This window comes from Macrotis lagotis, chromosome 5, assembly GCF_037893015.1.
Source record: "Macrotis lagotis isolate mMagLag1 chromosome 5, bilby.v1.9.chrom.fasta, whole genome shotgun sequence".
NCBI lineage: Eukaryota > Metazoa > Chordata > Mammalia > Peramelemorphia > Peramelidae > Macrotis > Macrotis lagotis.
Genome location: NC_133662.1, coordinates 197908477 through 197927238, shown reverse-complemented (window position 1 = coordinate 197927238; position 18762 = coordinate 197908477). Strand labels below are relative to the sequence as shown.

General features: G+C 33.1%; 1 protein-coding gene and 1 pseudogene across 2 annotated transcripts in view; both read left to right on the top strand.

Annotated features, from left to right (window-relative positions):
• Positions 1-18762, top strand: part of DPYD (dihydropyrimidine dehydrogenase) — a 1037477-nt gene that overhangs the window by 77846 nt on the left and 940869 nt on the right. The gene's annotated exons all lie outside the window — the stretch shown is intronic.
• Positions 104-18762, top strand: part of LOC141488279 (large ribosomal subunit protein eL36-like) — a 40210-nt pseudogene continuing 21551 nt past the window's right edge.

Here is an 18762-nt window from a genome sequence, read left to right as displayed (position 1 = left end):
GGGAATTGTGGATAAGGAGATACTGAGAAGGAATATAAATACTCAAAGGTACATAAGGCAAGCAGTTTTATTATGTGAAAGATTGTAATGTGTGCTTGGCTCCCTGTTCCTGTAGATCCACAGGCACACAATACTGAAGACTTTGGACTTATCCAGATCAAGCACCCAGTTTTCCTAGATCCTCTAGACTTATATTTGCTATCACAAGGCAGATTTACAAGAATTTTGTAGGAGGGAGATCTTAAGAAGAGTCAGTGGATGGACTGGATTTATCTACCACAAGGACACTGATTAGTACACTTTACTAACTGAATACTTGAATTTAAAAGAAAGCTGCTAAACTGATAGTTTGCTAACCTTAAATTCCTAACCCCAAATATAACAGGTAAAGCCAGTTAATTACTGGATAAAAAGGGATTTCTTGGTATATAGAGCAGTAAATTTTACAAAAATTTGACACATTTAGGATGCTTAGTAACTAACAGAAGATCAAGCCTCACTTTTGGGAATATAGATATTGGAGAACCACAATTATGATTATTCTAAAATTGTCCAAATTCTTTGAGTTAAAAATCTCTGTAAAATAAATTTAGATGAAGTAAAATGATTATAGTCACCTAATTATTTCTTATTTTCCACACCCAAAATTCATCTAAATGATATGCTGAATGTGTTTTCCCAAACTTCCTTTATTTCCATCTATAAAATGCTGTATGTTTGCCAAGTGATCTGTTGTTCTATCTTTTCAGTCATGTCTGGCTCTTTGTGACACTCATATGGGATTTTTTTTTAAGTAAAGATAATTGAGTCATTTCCTTCCCCAGCTCACTTTACAGATGAGGAAATTGAGGCAAACAAGGTTAAGTGACTTGCCCAGAATCACATTGCTAGTAAGTGTCTGAGGTCAGATTTGAAAATAGGAAGATGAGTCATCCTGGTTTCCAGGTCAGGTACCCCTTCCACTGAATCAACTAACCACTCTAATACTGTTATTAGCAATGTTTTCGTCCTCTTTTTTCAAATGGCATAAGAGCATTTTCTGATTAATAAAAGAATTTAAGTAAGAATCCTTGTTAGTGTTATGAAGTCCTAAATCTCAATGAGGAAATTGTTTTCCCATCATAGGTTGTTTTTGTGGAAAGTAATAAAAGGTTAATCTTGGAAGGTTTTCAGTTAAAGGCTAGCCATCAAGCAGAAAAAAATCATATGCTGAGAGAGTTTCAAAGAAAGGTTGCAGTTGTCAAGTGGAAGGATTTTGAAGCTAAAGTCAGGTTAATGGTGACCTATGGATGTTACAATCTTTATCTTCTCTTGGAGTAACAATTGTCTGAGCAATAGGAGGTGCTCTAGATGTTGGAAAATATTGCAGTCCTAGAGATAGTGGGACAGCTAGGTGGTACAATAGGTAGAGCACTGGTCCAGAGACAGGAAGATCTAAGTTCATATTCAGATACTTAACCAGCCCTTGGGCAAGTCACTTAACCCTGTTTACCTTGGTTTTCTCTTCTTTAAAATGAATTGTTGAAGGAAATGGCAAACCACTCCAGTATCTTTCTCAAGAAAACCCCAAATGGGTGAAGAAGAGTCAGATAAAACTGAAAATGACTGAACACACACACACACACACACATATATACATATATATATTTGTTTGTGTTTGTACATTTAGATATTTGTATGTATATACAAATAAATATATATATATACATCTATAAATAGACACATGCATTTGTATGTGTGTGCATACACATATACTGACATATATGTATGTATATTTACAAACAGAGAAGTTCCTTGTAGGCAAGGACTACTTTTTCTTTTTCATAGTATTCTAATCATTTCATAAGTATTTAATAAATACTTTATGATTGAGTGATTGATTCCAGTAAAAATTATCCTAGACATTTTCTGAAAGAAATAATGTTTCAAAATGTCTAGACTTAACAGAAAACATTTCAAGTTGGATTAACTTCTTTCTCAGGGGAAAAAAAAAAGAATTCATTTCAGGAGCCATTCTATACAATGTGAGATGGAGAAATCATTCACATAGCAAAACTTTTCACAGATTTCTTATCTTTAGCAGCAAAATGAAAGTATTTTAAATTTGTAATTCAAAGAAACTAATAATTCTCTTTCACACATGCATTTCGGATGAATTTTCCCTTCTAATGTTAAAAAAAAAGTTTTGCCTCAGTTTTTTTTTTCTTTGTGATGAGCTCATACAAACAGGCTCTGATAGTAACTAAGAAATTATGTTCTTTTCCTTTAAAAAATAATTATCATGAGACTGGCAAAAGTAATTAAATTAATGGTATTTCAATAGATTTCTTCCCCCTTGAATTTTCAAGTTGATGTTTTGATGCACATCTCCCAATTTATTTATTTATTTTTAAAAGCAGGAGTTTTTGCATACAAGAACAATGAAGTAAGTGATTGGTTTTTAAAATACTATAATAATTTGGCAATTGGGTAAGCATATACTTAACTAAAAGTAGCCTATGCTACAGCTTATAGGACTTTCTTTAAAAAAAAAACAGCTATCTTATTAAAACATGATTAAAACTGGGTTTTGGGGGGGGGGCGGGGTGTAGCAGGATTACTAGTCAGGAAGACCTGTGTATTTGGAACTTAATAGCTATGTGTCCCTGGGCAAATCACTCAAATTTTCAGTGCTTCAAAGTAACTTCCTTGTATTTATTAATTTAACCTTTGTTTGATGAAGGAAGTTCCCAATCTAAAGTTTATTTGCAGAGATATAAAAACACAACGTAGGATCTTATTTAGATAGCCAAACAATACAGGCTTTAAATAAAAAATGGAGCCTAAAAAGGAAGACAAAGAGGAAGAGGAAAATGAGGTAAGGGTCTAATATTAAGTTGTAAAGAAAGGTATTGAGGGAGAAAATTGATCACTTTCCCAATCATGAAAGTTAAAATGGACTTTTGAAACCTCCCAAATGAAAGACATTTAAGAAGGAGGCTGATATCTATAGGATTAATTTTTGTGATGAACATAGTGTAGTGGGAAGAACCAGGAGAATAATTTATTTACATAATAAAAATAGTTTGTACAATATTTATACCATAAATACTACAATAATTTATACTTTATTGTATCATGTAAAATAATTTGTACTGTAGCATATATATTATATGTAATATATACCATATTTGCACTATATATCTTATATTTCACCATATACTCTATTTATGCTACATATATATGTGCATATATAAATATATATATGAAATATTGTAAAGACAAGCAACTTTGAAAGACTTAAAACCTCTAAAGAAGGCACAGATCAACCATGAATCTAGAGAACTCATGATAAAAAATACGCTACATATTTCCTTATAGAGATATGATGGATTCAGGTGCAAATTGAGACATATATTTGAATATGGCCAATAAAGGTATTAATTTTGCTAGACTATGCATATTTGTTACACTGAGAATAATTAATAATAATTAACACATCCTGGGACTTAAAGTTTTTAAAATACTTTACAAATATTGCTATAATTTATCTTTACAACAATCCTTACAAGAATTTTGTAACTTATTTTTCTTTTTTTCCCCAGTGGGGAGGTAGTGGTAGTGGGGAAAGAAAAACAATTTTTTGTTAATTACAAAAATCTAACAATATAATTTAAAAACAACAATTTGGATTCCTTGCTAAATACTATAATTTAAGTCCTCTGTATCCATGTATGTTTGTTTACATGTAATTTTGATTAGAATAGGTATATACAAAATATCTATATTTACATTCACATATAAATATATGTGTGTGTGTGTGTGTGTGTGTGTGTGTGTGTGTGTGTGTGTGTGCATTGCTTTAGACTACTAAAAACTTTTGATGCACTGATAAAAAAATCTATCTAAAAATGAGCTTTCCTGTCCTGGACCTGAAGTAAGATAGAAATGTCTTTTTTAACTATTGATACAACAACAGTATTTACATAGCATTTAAAAATTTTGCAAAGCACTTTAAATTATTATCTCATTTGAACTTTACAACAACTCTGGGAGTTTTATGTGATTATTATTCCTGTTTTTTAAATAAATCCCCTTTTTTTTTTTTTGGTTTTTGCAATGCAGTGAGATTAAGTGACTTGCCCAAGGTAATTATTAAGTGTCTAAAACTGGGTTTGAAATCAGGTTCTCCTGACTTCAAGGCCAGTGCTCTATCAACTCTATCCACTGCACCACCTAGCTGCTCCTATTCCTATTTTTTAAATGATATGACAGAATTAATGTTTAAGTGACTTGCGCAGTTTGACAAAGCTAGTGAGTTCTTAAGGTGACTGAAAGCAGTTATTATATTTTTTTCATGAATCTTCTCCATGTTAATCCAATAGATGTAAACCTTTCAGATGATCGTTATATGCCATGGAAGCAGTTATCTTAATCGTTCTATTTCTTTCCTTTTACCAGTCTTTACTTTATCAATAATGAATATATAATAATAGCTAGCATTTATATAGACCTCTCAGATTTGTAAAGCACTTTATGAATATTATCCTCATAACAATCTTGAGAGGCAGGTATTATTATTATTATTATTATTATTATTATTACTGTTATTAGTATTTTATAGATAAAGAGACTGAGGCAGGCAGAAATTATTTGCCCAGGGTCACACAGCTAAATAGTATCTGAGGTTGGATTTAATCTCATCTTCCTCACTCCACATCAAGTATTCTGTTCACTGATCCATCAGCCAAGAGTCAAAGTACTGTGAAACTATGACCTAACTATTCCAGGAAAATATGGTATTTTTAATAGAACCTCAAATTGCTTATACTTTTTTTTCTGTACTCATGTATAAGATTTTTCTTCCATCCCATTTTGAATTTTGTCTTATTAGATTCATCACAGTACCTGTCAAGATTATTTTCTATCCTGACTGTCATTTACTGAGTTAGCTATTTTTTCCCTGCCTCCAGCTTTGTGTCATCTGCAGATCAAATGAACATATTGTCTATGCCTTTATTGAAGTCATATTTAACAACATGAGGCACATATAGATATCTGAGGCAGTTCACTGGAAACCTATTGCTGCTCCATTGATATTTAATCATTGATTAATAGTTGACATTGAACTCTGAATCCCTCTATTCAATCAGTTCTGAACCTATCTAATTAAATTATTGTCTAATCCATCTCTGCAAGAATATTGAGATATTTAATCAAGTTTGCTAAAATCTAAATGAGCTACATATCCACAGCATTCATAGTTTCTAATAGTTAAGTAATCTTGTCAGAAAAGAAAGTGACTTGTCTGGCATGACCTATTCAGGATGAAGCCATTCTAATTGTTTCTAATCACTGTTCCCTTGTCATTTTGGTTACCTACCATCTCTTTAATCATTCACTCTAGAATTTTCCCAAGGAATCAACATCAAGAGTTTATTAGCTTCTTGTGTCCAGAATCTGTTTTTCCTTTGTTTTTTAGAGCAGTATGGCATTTGCCTTTCTCTGATGATGTATTAACTCTACTCTTTTTCACAGTCTTTCAGATATTATTGAAAGGGTTCAATACTTTCATCTGCTAATTCTATCAAAATGAGATGATGTAGTGACTCGAACCAAGTGGCTTGAATTCATCAAGGGTTACTAAGAGCTATCTCACTTTTTGCTTACCTGTCTTGGATATTAACTCCCTGTTAAGCATTTATGTTCTGTTTCTTTCAGGGTAATAATTATTCTTCTTGAAGAAAAAATATTAGAAACAAAATAAGATTCACGTGACAGCCTTCTTTTTCTTATCAGTTGTCATCATCTGATCCATCTTAAGCAGATATCCTGTACTTTCTTTGCTCCTTGTTTTCCTCCCAGTATTTGTCCTTGAATTTTCTCATTACTTCAACTTTTGTTTAATCTTTCTGATCCTTCTGCTAGTTGATGGAATATTGTCACCTTCCTCATTCTGTATGTTATTTCTCTCCCCTGGTTCCTTTTCTACCTCTCTAGCTGCTCTTTCTCAGTCTCCCTTGCTTGGGTCTTCATCCAGGTGTCTCATACTAATTGTGGATGTTCCCCAAGACTCTGAGTCCTTTTCTCCCTCTTTGCTTTTTGGTTTGGTGATCTTATTACCTCCAAAGGATTCAATTATCATGTCTCTTCATATGGTTTTTCATTCTACTTTTTTTCTGCCTTAACCTCTTTCCTGACTTCTAGTCTCATATCTTCAATTGCCTTTTGGGTATTTCAAAATGGACTTCCAGTTGGCATCTTAAATTCAACATAGCTAATGTTGAACTGATTTTCTTTCACACCAATCACCTCTTCTTAAATGTCCTGCTGCTTTACAATGCAGATATCATCCTGGACTCCTCAGTCTTTCCATATCCCCTTCACCAATGTGTTGCAAACTCTTACTGATTCTACCTTTATAATGTCTCTTTTCTGTTCTGACACTTGCTACTCTGGTAGAGGTCTTCATTCCCTTGGTAACTGATTGGATTTAGGGAGTGAAAGGGAGTGTGAAATCTATGAAAAATCAAATTTTAGATGTCCAATTAATGGAATTTTGAAACAGGAGATAAGGAGACAGATTAGAACTGGATAAATGAGTTTGAGAATCATTCATCAGAGCTAATGAGATCACCAAGGAGAATTATAGAGGGAGAAGATAGCCTTGGATAAAGGCTTGGGAGGATGCCTACTGTTAGCTAGTAAGACTTGGATGAAGATCCATTAAAGGAGATTTACAATGAGAAGTCAGAAAGATAAGAAACAAATGAGGAAAGAACAGTGTCCCAAAAACCTAGAAAGAAGAGAATATTTAGAAGAGGTGATCAATAGTCAGATACTGCAGAAAGGACAAGAAAAAAAAATCTGAGAAATTTGGCAATTTAAAACTCATCAGTAACTTTAGAAAGAGCAGTTTCCATTGAATGATGAGGTCAGAAGTCAGATTCCAGAAGGTGAGAAGAGAGGAAGTAGAGATAGTTCTGATTGAAGAAGGCCTTTCCAAGTTTAGCCACAAAAGGAATAGAGATATGGATGAATAAAGTAAAATTTTTTTGAAAATGGGGGAGACCTGGGAATGTTTATAGGCAGTGGGAAGCAGCCAGTAGATAGGAAGAGATTGATTATAATAAAGAGAGTTGGGGTGAGAGAGGGAACAATCAGCTGAAAAAGAGGGAATGCAATTGGATCATTTGTGCTAGTAGAGGTGTTGACTTTGACAAAAAGAAGAGCTATCTTGTTATGTTAGATGAGGATAAAGGAAGAGATAGAGCCTCAAGGCATCAGGATAATGTGTGATAGGGTTGAGTGAAGAGGGAGCTCTCTATACATGGCCTCAAGTTTTTCATTTACATATGAAGCAAAGTTCTCTGTTGGGAGGATGAGGGGAGGGACAGTTATCTCTGAGAAGAGATGGAAATGATTATGGTGAGTGTAACAATCAGTTAATTACTGAACTTGTTTTAAGAATTGCCTTGCTACCATTAGGACCTGGGAAAGGTCATATAACATAAGTTTGTGGTGAATGAAGTCCACTACACTGGGACAAATATGGTGATTCTTTCATTACCACAAATGCATGAATCAAAAACAATGAATGGATCTTGACCTATTGAATTGTTATAGGAGATCTTTTAAATTCAACTTAATCTGTTATTATTCACTGAGCATCTGTTATGAAACTGTTGAATGTATTGCAAGTTGCATGTTAGAAATAGAAAAATGACTAGACCAAAAATCAATGTAGACTGTGATAAAGAGAATATAGAGTTCTAAGATTGTTTAGAAATATGAGATGATATTATTTTTGCCTAAGGAGACCCAGAAAAAGACCATAGCATCATATCATTGAAGGAAAGGAAGAATTTCAATAAACTTCAAAGTGAAGAAAGCATATTTCTATATTTTCCCAAGCTGCTTTTTAAATAGCTATACAGTGAGGCCTAATTAATTACCTATGTGATATCCTTGTGAACAGTCTTAAGCTACAGATACATCTATTTAATGGCTAACCTATGTTCTCTTACTCCCCTGTAAATTCGTGACTATAAAATAATATTTAAATACAAAAATAAAATCACCAAATCCAAAGCCACAAAGCTAAAATAATACAAAAAAAAGATACCTAAGCATTCCCTATCTTATCCTCATTTTACAAATGATGAACCTGAGACTCAGATTGTTTAGCTAAATTTCTCAGGGTCAAATGGCTAATAACATATCAGAGCCCCATGCATGAACTCACATCTCTCAGGATGCCAAATTCAGTGCTATTTCTGCTAAAAAAAAAAAAAGAAGTATATTGAGTAGGTATAATATATATTTAAAATGTGTTATACAAATATACTGTGGATCAGTGGATATGATGCAGAGCATGGAGGCAGGAAGATCCATGTATAAATGAACTAGAAAAAGGAAATCACAAACCACTCCAGTATCTTTGCTAGGAATGCCCTAAATGGAATCATTAAGAGTTGAACCTATCCCTTCTTCTGTGGCTGCCACTGGGGCTAAGCTCACACCGCAGCCATGGCCGTGGGCCTCAACAAGGGCCACAAAGTTACCAAAAACGTGGCGAAGCCGCGACACTGCCACCGCCATGGGCGTTTGACCAAACACACCAAATTTGTGAGAGACATGATCCGGGAGGTGTGTGGGTTTGCCCCTTATGAGAGGCGGGCCATGGAAATGTTAAGGGTCTCCAAGGATAAGTGTGAGTCCTTAAGTTCATCAAAAAAAGGGTGGGAACTCACATGCATGCCAAGAGGAAGAGAGAGGAGCTCAGCAATGTCCTAGCTGCCATGAGGAAAGCTACTGCCAAGAAGGATTAAACCTGGTCCCTGCCTGCCTTTCTCATTTAGCCAATAAATATTTGACAAATAAAAAAAGAAGAGTTGAAACCAACTGAACAATAAAAATAAATTTATTATATGCAACATATATTATGTAATTATATGCAATGCATATATTATATACAACAATATACACATATCCATTTACGTACATACATACACATATATCATTTTACACTCCACTGCACTCTTGAACTTTCTTATGTTTTCCAAAATCTAATCATCTCTCAATATCGTATCAACCCTACATCTCCTAACATTCTCTCCTCTCCACTCTTCCTTCTTCTTTATAGGGAAAAGTAGAAGCTGGACAGTGGAGAGCTTCTCCTATTTTCTCTTTTCTCATGTGTCCCATTCTGGATCATGTGCCTTCCCTACCCCATCCCTGCCACTTCACTTTTCAGCTTCTTTTAATGTGTTGTCTCTATCCATGAAATTGTGAGCTCTTTGAGAGCAGAGATTATCTTTTGACTTACTTATAATTAGTATCAGTGTTAGACATTGATACTTAGTATAGTGTCTGACATAGAGTAGGTGCCAGTATACATTATTGAATCAAAGTATCTAACTGACACAGTTGATAGCACTCAGGATTTGGAAATCAGAAAACCTGAGTCCAGATCTTTCCTCAGATATTATTAGCTATGTTATCCTGAGCAAATCAGTTAAGTACAAGCTCTTTTCTCTTTGTAAAATGAGGGTGACAATAGAATATGCATTCCAGTATTGTTATGAGAATAAAATGACATAATAGTTGTAAGTACATTGCAAACTTAATTGGGCTTTATCAATGTTTATTATAAGTAGTGGTAGCAGTAACAGTCAGCAGTTGTAATAGTAGGTGAAGGAGAAGGAGGAAGAGCATCAGCAGTAGCTGCCACCTGGAGAAATGCAAAGATAGCTCAATTTGGAGTTCAAGGATCTGATTTGGAACCTGAGGACTTTGTTTGGATTCCTTCCTTTGCCATTTACAAATTGACTTTAGACAAGTTAATTTGAGGGGGTGGAAGGAAAAGAGGAGGCTAAATAAATCTAAATCTAGTTTAAGATTATGGTACTTGTAATGTATGCACAATGACAAAAGAACTACAGAACCTGAAATATTAGGTCCTTACATTTAAGATATTTTATATCCACTAAGTTGAATGTGAAGTTTTCTGGTTTCAAATCCAATAGATTAATACTAGTTTGTCTCACCATAGGTAGCACACTATATCACTCTGAGCCTCAGTTTCCTTCTTTCATGGGAATAATGATTGTAACTACCTTACAGCATTATTAAACTCAAATGAGAGCAAACTCCAATGAGTATAATATTTTTTACAAGCTTTAAATGAATATAAAGAGACTTTTAGTAGAAAGAGTTGCAAAAGTAGTTGTTATTGCTATAATTTTATGGTTCTCTTGTCCCTCAGGCATAAACTCAGATTACTGGGAGATTATGGCATAGCTGATACTTGATGGATCTGTGATTTCCTAAATTTGTATCTGTCATTTTAGTAATGAAGTTCACAAATCTTTCTGTATATTTTGATGCAGTGGAAAAGTGTTGGATTTGAAATCAGATGACTTTGGTTTATTTGCCATCTACTATTTATGTGATTCTAGGCCTCAGTTTACTCATCTATGAAATGAAGTGCTTGGGTTAGATGACCTCTCAAGGCTCCTTCCAGTTCACAATTTTCAATCCTATCAATCTCTTTCCATGAATTTTATATTAAGGGTCTATCCTATAGGATTCATATGCATCTTCTAATATCTTGGATGGATACCAAAAGAATACCCTTATTTTCCATTTGTGTTATCTCTTATTGTCAGTATTTGGAAATGCCTAAACTCTTTCTGTAGACATGCATGTATGTGTGTATTATAAACCTTAAAAACATAGAGTTACAATAAAATGTCAGAAAATATAAGTTAGACAGGAAGTTTATTCTCTAGAATTTACCATGAAACCTGGCTATATGGAACTGTGAGAGAGACAGAGACAGAAAGACAGAGACAGATAGAGATAGAAAGACAGAGAGTACTTGTACCTGTGAATATTCAGAATTACTTGCAAGTTTATAGACTTCTTTACTTAGTCATTAATGCAAAGTATAAACTAATGAAATTATGATTCATTTGTTTTTCTATATCTGCAAAAGTGTATGTAGCCTATGGCTATTTGGGTTCAGTTCTGCCTATGAGGAATCATTGTTCGGACTCTGGAAAGCATTGGTGGAAATAAAACCAAAATTTATTAAAAAGGTTACAAGACATGAGGAAGGGCTAGAGAAAAAGAAATAAAAGAACAGCCAAGCAACCTTGGCTGGGCCATGGTCAGAGAAGACTGAGCTAGCCCTGAACCAGGGTCCAACCCAGGTTTTCATGTCTTACCTCTCATCCAGAGGGCAAAAGGTCAACTCCCTTCCCCTATACTGGACTTGGAATTAGGTAGAGGGTAAAACCCAAGGAGATGGGGGTACAAATTTTACACTAAACAATGAATCTATGGTACCTTAAGAATTGGGAGGGTCTCTATCCCAAACAGCTTTTAAGATTACAATTGTTTCTATTACAATAATAATTCTCTACTTCAAGTCAATTCACATCTTGAGTCAATTTGCCTCCACCCAAGTTCTTTCTGTTACATTCAAATTATCTTCATCTTCCCTTGCATCAAAAGTACATAGTTGGGGGCTAGGTGGAGTCAGGAGTACCTGGGTTCAAATCTGGTCTCAGACACTTAATAATTACCTATCTGTGTGGCCTTGGGCAAGCCACTTAACCCCATTTGCTTTGCAAAAACCTAAAAAAAAAAGTACATAGTTACCTTTTCAGAAAAAAATTCTCATTTTTTTTTTGCTAAAATGTGTCTATTCAACTGGTTTAAGAGAGAAAATCCTCTACCTTTCGAAATGTTGAAAGATACTCAAATTATACTACTAAAAAAATTATTCTAGTCTCTCAAAAATTCTGTATATATATTCCAGATGATATTAAAGCTAAATCCAAGACAAATGCTCATTTGTATCTGATTAGAATATAGAAAGGGTTATCTTACCTCTATCTCTAGCTTTGCTATCTAAATCTATAACTTCAAGTATCATGATACATTAGAATCTCTCTTGGACAACCTATGCCATAGAATACTAATATATTATGCTACAATGACAGATTCTCTTTCACAGGTAGAAAATGTGCAGCAAAATGATAATTGCCCAACAAGGGACAGTAGCTCCAACTCTTGATTTCCTGAGGCTAAGGTTACAGGAGAGCTTTAATTATTTACTTCAGTGTGATCCCAAATCCCTCCCTGTCCATGTGACACAGAAATTAAACTCATTTATAATTGTCAACTATATCACTTGTATGTTGCCATTCTCTTATGTTTCAGTTGGATAATGCTTAAAAAATGATGATGTTTGCTTACCTTATTTGCTAATTATAATATCTGAATATTATTTAGACACTTGTTTCATGATCTGGCTTCATTGCTGAGATTTTAGTCCTCTAGAAGTAAAATTCTGCTATTTCAAAGTCACTTTAGCTTTATCAGCAAAAAAATGAATCAACTTTTCATTTTCAAGTAAATCCCATTCCAACCCCTGAGCACCTCTATTCTTGTTAAAATCTCATAGAAATTGTAATCTATGACTTCAGTTATTTTTAATTTGAATTTACATACATAACAATAGATCCAGGGGAAATGGTATGTTTTTTATCATCAGTCAAGATATTTTGAGCAAGACATGAGCCAGAGTAATGATAAGGCTGTCTACTTTAGCCACTGTGCAGTTATATTTAGTCTAAGAGTAGAAGTAAATAGTGAAAAGAAGAATGAATTTAGAGATTGGGACAATGAGAAAGGGGAAAAAAAATAACTAAAATCTAAATTCCCCCAAGGACAATAATCTTTGAGTTTCCTGAGCATTTAGCACAGTATTTCACAGTAGTACGCTTTAACAATATTTGATTGACAATATTTGTGGGAGACAATATTTGTGAACATTTATGCTATCCAGAAATTTTTGGACTAATTTTTGGGAGCACAAACTACTTCTGCAAATTATTTTAAATAGTCTAATTTGCATAATGATATAATGATCTCTCTTGTTTTCCACCTCCACACCTCTCCTGTTTCTGATATTAACCACTGGTTCATAACCATCTTTATTTAGTTCTCAGGATGAATCTCCAAATGGCATACAGGACTTTCTTGTTTCCAATACTTTCTTGTTACAACACCCATTATGAAGCACAGCATCAACAAGGTGAATAAAAATCTCCCTTATCTCATCTAAACATGTCAAATGGACAATTTAAGAAATTTCTCTTCGGGAAGGAAGATACTCTTGATTGAAAAAACACATCAAACTATCCAAAATATTTTTTTTAAGGGAATCATCAGAGCTAGAATGGAAATAGTTTTAATTTGTATAAACTCTCTTAAATTTTCTGCTATTGCCTGGGATCATCATTCCAGCTACAATATGGGATTTTGTGTTTTATTGTAGGTTAATAAGTAGTATATAATAAAACAGATGTGTGTAAAAACTATGTCTATAAAACAAAATATGTATGTCAAAAATATATTAATAAGACATATTACTGTATTTACAAATAAGAAATGTTATTACATCTAAGAAAATAGAATGCTCTGGACAAAAGAAATCAACCAAATTGTCTTCACAGTCTAACAGTATATTTTACCTTTGCAAAACATTTATTTGGTGTTCATTGCAAATAAATATCTGAGTTTAGCTGTTTTCCGAATAGGCATACAATGGCAGCTGTCTCTCTAATCGCTCTCCTATTCAGACGCTAATGGATGGAACATACTAGAATGCTAGTAGTATGAATAGGTATACAATGGTAGCAGTCTTTTTAATCACAGCACTATTCAAATACTAATCGGTGTGATGATTAAGGGACATTAGAGAGAACACTTTGGCATCTGATTCTTTGAACTGATGTCTGTTCAGACTGCACTCTATAGAGCTCATCATGGCCAGACTGATTTCCTTAAATAAAATACCATGATTCCCAATGTAGAAAATATTACATTACAATTTATTGAAATGATTAGGGATTTAGAAGTTTTTTTTCCCTCTCAGACTAGGGATTCAGTGTCTACTGTATTCTAAGAAAACTGTGCACATTAATAATGCATGGATTACCTTGAATATCAGTAAATGTTGAAAAATAAGATAAAAAAGACCTTGTTGTAGTCAGGATTTACTAATAACAGAATAGGAACAGAGGCTTGAAAATGTGCTTTCATGATCCACCAATATTGAACTGCATCTATGAATTTTTAAACATTTGGATCTTTAGATAGTTGAATCAAGATGAATACATTCCGAATGTAATTTGTTTACTGCTTTTTTCAAACTTCAAGTATTTTCAACATTGTTTATCTCTAGTTGAGTTAGGAAGTAAAATTATTCTCCAACACTTATTTTTGATCCTTTTTTTTTAGTATTAATCAAATAGGATTTTGATAGATGGAAAAGAAAATATGTTCCATGATGAGGATACAAAGGTGGCATAATCTCACTAACAAAAATACATGAAACATGCTGTATACTTAAGCTTATTACTAGACTTACCAAGGTAAAGATAAGGGACATATGATAGTGTAATAGAAAGATCATTGAATTTGTCATCAGAAGACTAGAATGAATTCTGGTTCTGATAGTGACTACCTGTATAATCTTGAGGAAATCACTAATTTGGAACCTCAGTTCTTTTACCTGTCAAGTGGGTCACTAATATCAATATAATTTCAACTTTGGAAGATTTATATAAATATAAATAATTGTTATTCCAACTTATTATCTCAAGGATATAGGGAGATAAATTTCTAAAGGCAGCTTGAAGCTATTTTTGTTGTACAGTACTTTGAATGACAGACTAAGGACTTCGACGTTAAACTTTTAGGACTCTTAACTTGATAAAAATGGAGTCAAGAGGACAAGAGTTTGAATCCAGCCTCAAACACTTGCCATTTACTAGCTATGAGACTTTGGACAAGTCACTTAATCCCAATTGCCTCACATCCAGGGCCATCTCTAGTAGTCCTGATGCATATCTGATCACTGAATCCAGATGGCATTGAGGGGAAAGTGAGACTAGTGACTTAGCAACACCTTCCTCACTCAAATCCATTTCATGTGCTTGTGATGGCATAACCTTCCTTGTTGTCATTCTTCAAGAATGAAGGACAAACATCATCATAACTCTGATTAAAGGGTTTATTAATTCTATTAATATTAAAAAATTATTACTGTATTTCAAAATAATTGGTTTTTGAAATAAAATATTTTATGCATGTAAAATATTATTTTAAGAATAATATTTTTGCTTTACTGTTTGAGAATGTTGACCCATGTTGATCCATGTTGATCCACTACCAAAGAACTTCACAAGGCAAAAAAAAAAGGCAAAAGAGTCCTACTATAGGTGATCAGTCATTACTGAATGATTCTAAGCCTGTAGGTCTTTTTAAAAAAATTATTTAATTTTTACAAGGCAGTGTGGTTAAGTGACTTGCCCAAGGTCACACAGCTAGGTAATTATTAAGTGTCTGGGATCAGATTTGACCTCAGGTCCTCCTGACTCCAGGGCTGGTGCTCTATCCTCTATGCCACTTAGCTGCCTCACCTGTAGGTCTTTTATGAAAATTTTGCTTTAGGAAAATGAATTAAGTATTGGTGTGCCAGATGGATTAGGAGCAGATATGTTGGCAAATGTTTAACAAGCAGCAGTCTAGGGGGAAAGATATGGAAGACATATTTTTAAGTTTAATATCTATTATTATCATTGATCTCCATTACTTTCTTAAGTCCAGTAAATCAACAAAACAATAAATCAAGCACTGATTTGTAGCATTTGAAGATGTTCAATGTGTAAATATTCAAAATGAAAAATTAAAACACTTGACTTTGGCAGCACATACTCTGGCAACAAGGAGAGATCAAATTAGAAGGCAGGAATATCAGTTTAGTGATTTTTATGGTAGTCCAGGGGATAAAATCCTGAATTGGTATTGAATTATGGGAACAGAAGTGGCAAGAAGAAATAATGGATTCCAGAGATTTTGTAAAGGAATTATGTTAAAGCTAATCATGCTTATTATTAATATTAATATTAATCATTTAATTATTTAAATAATTAAATATATTTAATAAGATCAAATAGTAAAGAAAGGGTTAAGCATATGATTCTGAGACTTGAAGCTTTGTTAACTAGAATATGTTGATAATATTGTTTGTAAAAAAATAGGTCAGAAATGTATACAAATTTTGGGGAGAAAATAGTGAGTTTCATTTTAGACATGTTGAATTTGAAATGATAGGAACTGGATATGCTTAGTAAAAGGCATGAGACTTAAGGTTAAGCAGACAACAGAAATAGAAATACAGATATTAGTAATTTGCAAAGAAATACTAGCTGAAATTATTGAAATAGATATCTGTTAATTGGGGCAAAGAAGAGAGGATTGCAGACTGAATTTTGGAATTTGTTCATATAAATAAATAGGAAGAAAAAGACATCTGAGACTCAGTTTATAACCTTAATTCCCTGCTTTTTAACATTTTTGGTATCATGAACCCCTTTAGCAATCTGATGAAACTAATGGATCCTTTCTTGGAATATTTTATTTAAATGCATGAAACAAAATATAACTACATAAACATTTACATTGGAATGAAGATTTATTTTTTTCCCATCCAAGTTCACAGGTCCATGGTCACCCACCCTCATTCAATGTATTTCAGGTTAAGAACTCTTGCAATGCTTAAAGAGACAACACAGAGATTATGAAGCATTGTTATGATTAAATGCCAAAAAAATCTCATGGATACTGAATAGAATCTATTTTAATATACAGGTACCAATCATATTATATCCTGTATTGCTTGCTGTCTCTTAGAATTTGATGACCTGCCCATAATCTTTTCAATATTGCTAATTTCTATCTTTGAGAACTCAAGGAAATGTATAGATGCTGTTAGAGTAAAATAGGGCCAATATATGATCTCAAAACATTTTTAGTATGAAGTTTAAAAAAACCAAAATTCTTCCTTTTTTTTTGATAAAGGTAAAGGATGAAAGGGGTAAAATATTTTTTTCTTTAATGTTCCCTAATGCTACAACTTCTTATCTGTCTTCAATGAAACTGGTAAAACCCACATTTTTCAGTGTCTTCACTATTATTACCAAATGGCAAATGTGAAGTCTAATGAAACTACATAGGTATCTGTGTGCAATATAATTAATGTTCACAAACATTATAAAAAATTAAATGAGCAAAAATGTTACCCATGAGGCATATTTTGTATCAGTTCTTTAATTGTACAGTAATCTTGGCCTTGCTGTGCTTGTGTAATATACCTGATTTCTCTTAAATGAAAATCTTGGGAGGTTTATTGGGAGGAAGTGTTGTGTAATACTATAGGAAAGACAAGGGTTAGAGAGTGGTTGGGAACTGAACATGGATTACTTCACAATCTAAACATGTTTCATATATTTATGGAAATTGTTATCATGAGCTTTGAGAATCATAATGTATAATGTTACTTATTGACATTGTTGGGAGGGGAGCAATTTTTCTTCCTCTTTTGTGGAGCCAAAGGAAAATAATAATATAAATGAATTGAAATCATTGAGCAAGCTTACTTGCCGAACCACATGAAATGTTTTTTTTTAATTTTTTTTTTTTCACTGCAGGTACTCTCTAGCCTGTAGATAATATTGCATGTTGAGTTTGAGTTCATTTCTAGCTGTTTCTGGGGAAATATTTCTGCCTCTTATGTATTAATAAGAATTTTCTATAGATTTCAGAAGACTTTACTCCTACATTTAAGGATGAGAACTAGATCAGGACTGTCCTTGTGATTTCATTTTTTATAGGACACTATCAAATGAGGAAACACCCCTCACTCATTCTGGAGTTTTCCTTGCAAGTTATAGTTAGAGAACTGGTTAGAGCACTGAGAAGTGAAGTGACATTTTCAGGGTCACACAGCAGAAGGATGGGAACTCAGTTTTTCCTAGCTTCAAGGCAAGTCAAGTATACTATACTTCCCCTTTTTAAAGGTATAATATATAACACTCCTTTTAAAAGGTATAATACCCAAATGTATTTTATATATTCTTTCATAACTATCTAAAACTAGCGAAATTATGGAATAATAGTTGAGAATTACTGTAGATAATTCACTTTTCTCTATTCATGCTCTGCCATTCTTTCAGATCATCTTCCTTCTCATTATTTACCCACATGGAACCACCCAATCCACTAATGATCTTGTTGGTGGATCAAGTTGATTGAGGTACTACAGATACCAGTTATACAGTTCTTAAGATAGGAAAAGATGGGAATTAATTTTTTATATTAAATATTATGAATAGCATTATTCCAAATAGAAAAGAATGTTTTAAATTCATTAATTCTTGAAACTTCATCTCTTCTAGCAAGAGACCTTTTTGTTTTTGGTAAAATGTTAATCAAATTTTTCTACAATATGCTATCATTAAACAAAAAGCAAGAAGCGAAGAGATAAAAACATTAGTTTAGTGGATTCTTTTGGTCTCTTTATTTGATTTTAGCTGCACATATATATATATATGCAAAATTTTTGCTCTTGGGAAGACATAAATGAGATTTTTAAAATAAAAATAATATGCATGAAGTACTTCACAGTGATACTCAGTATTTCCCTATTGTGTTTTTTGTGTGTGACCAAAATGAAAATATATATACTAATCAACAAAAATTTCAAATCAATGACCACTTATTGAAATTTTTCTCTATAATATCTTTGATAAAATAGGGAACTAACTGCACCTTCATTTTGTCAAAACCGCAAAATATTTTTTTCCAAAACATATTGATTCACAAGAATGAATGATTTCCAAGCTTCCTCTCATTTGCTATCTG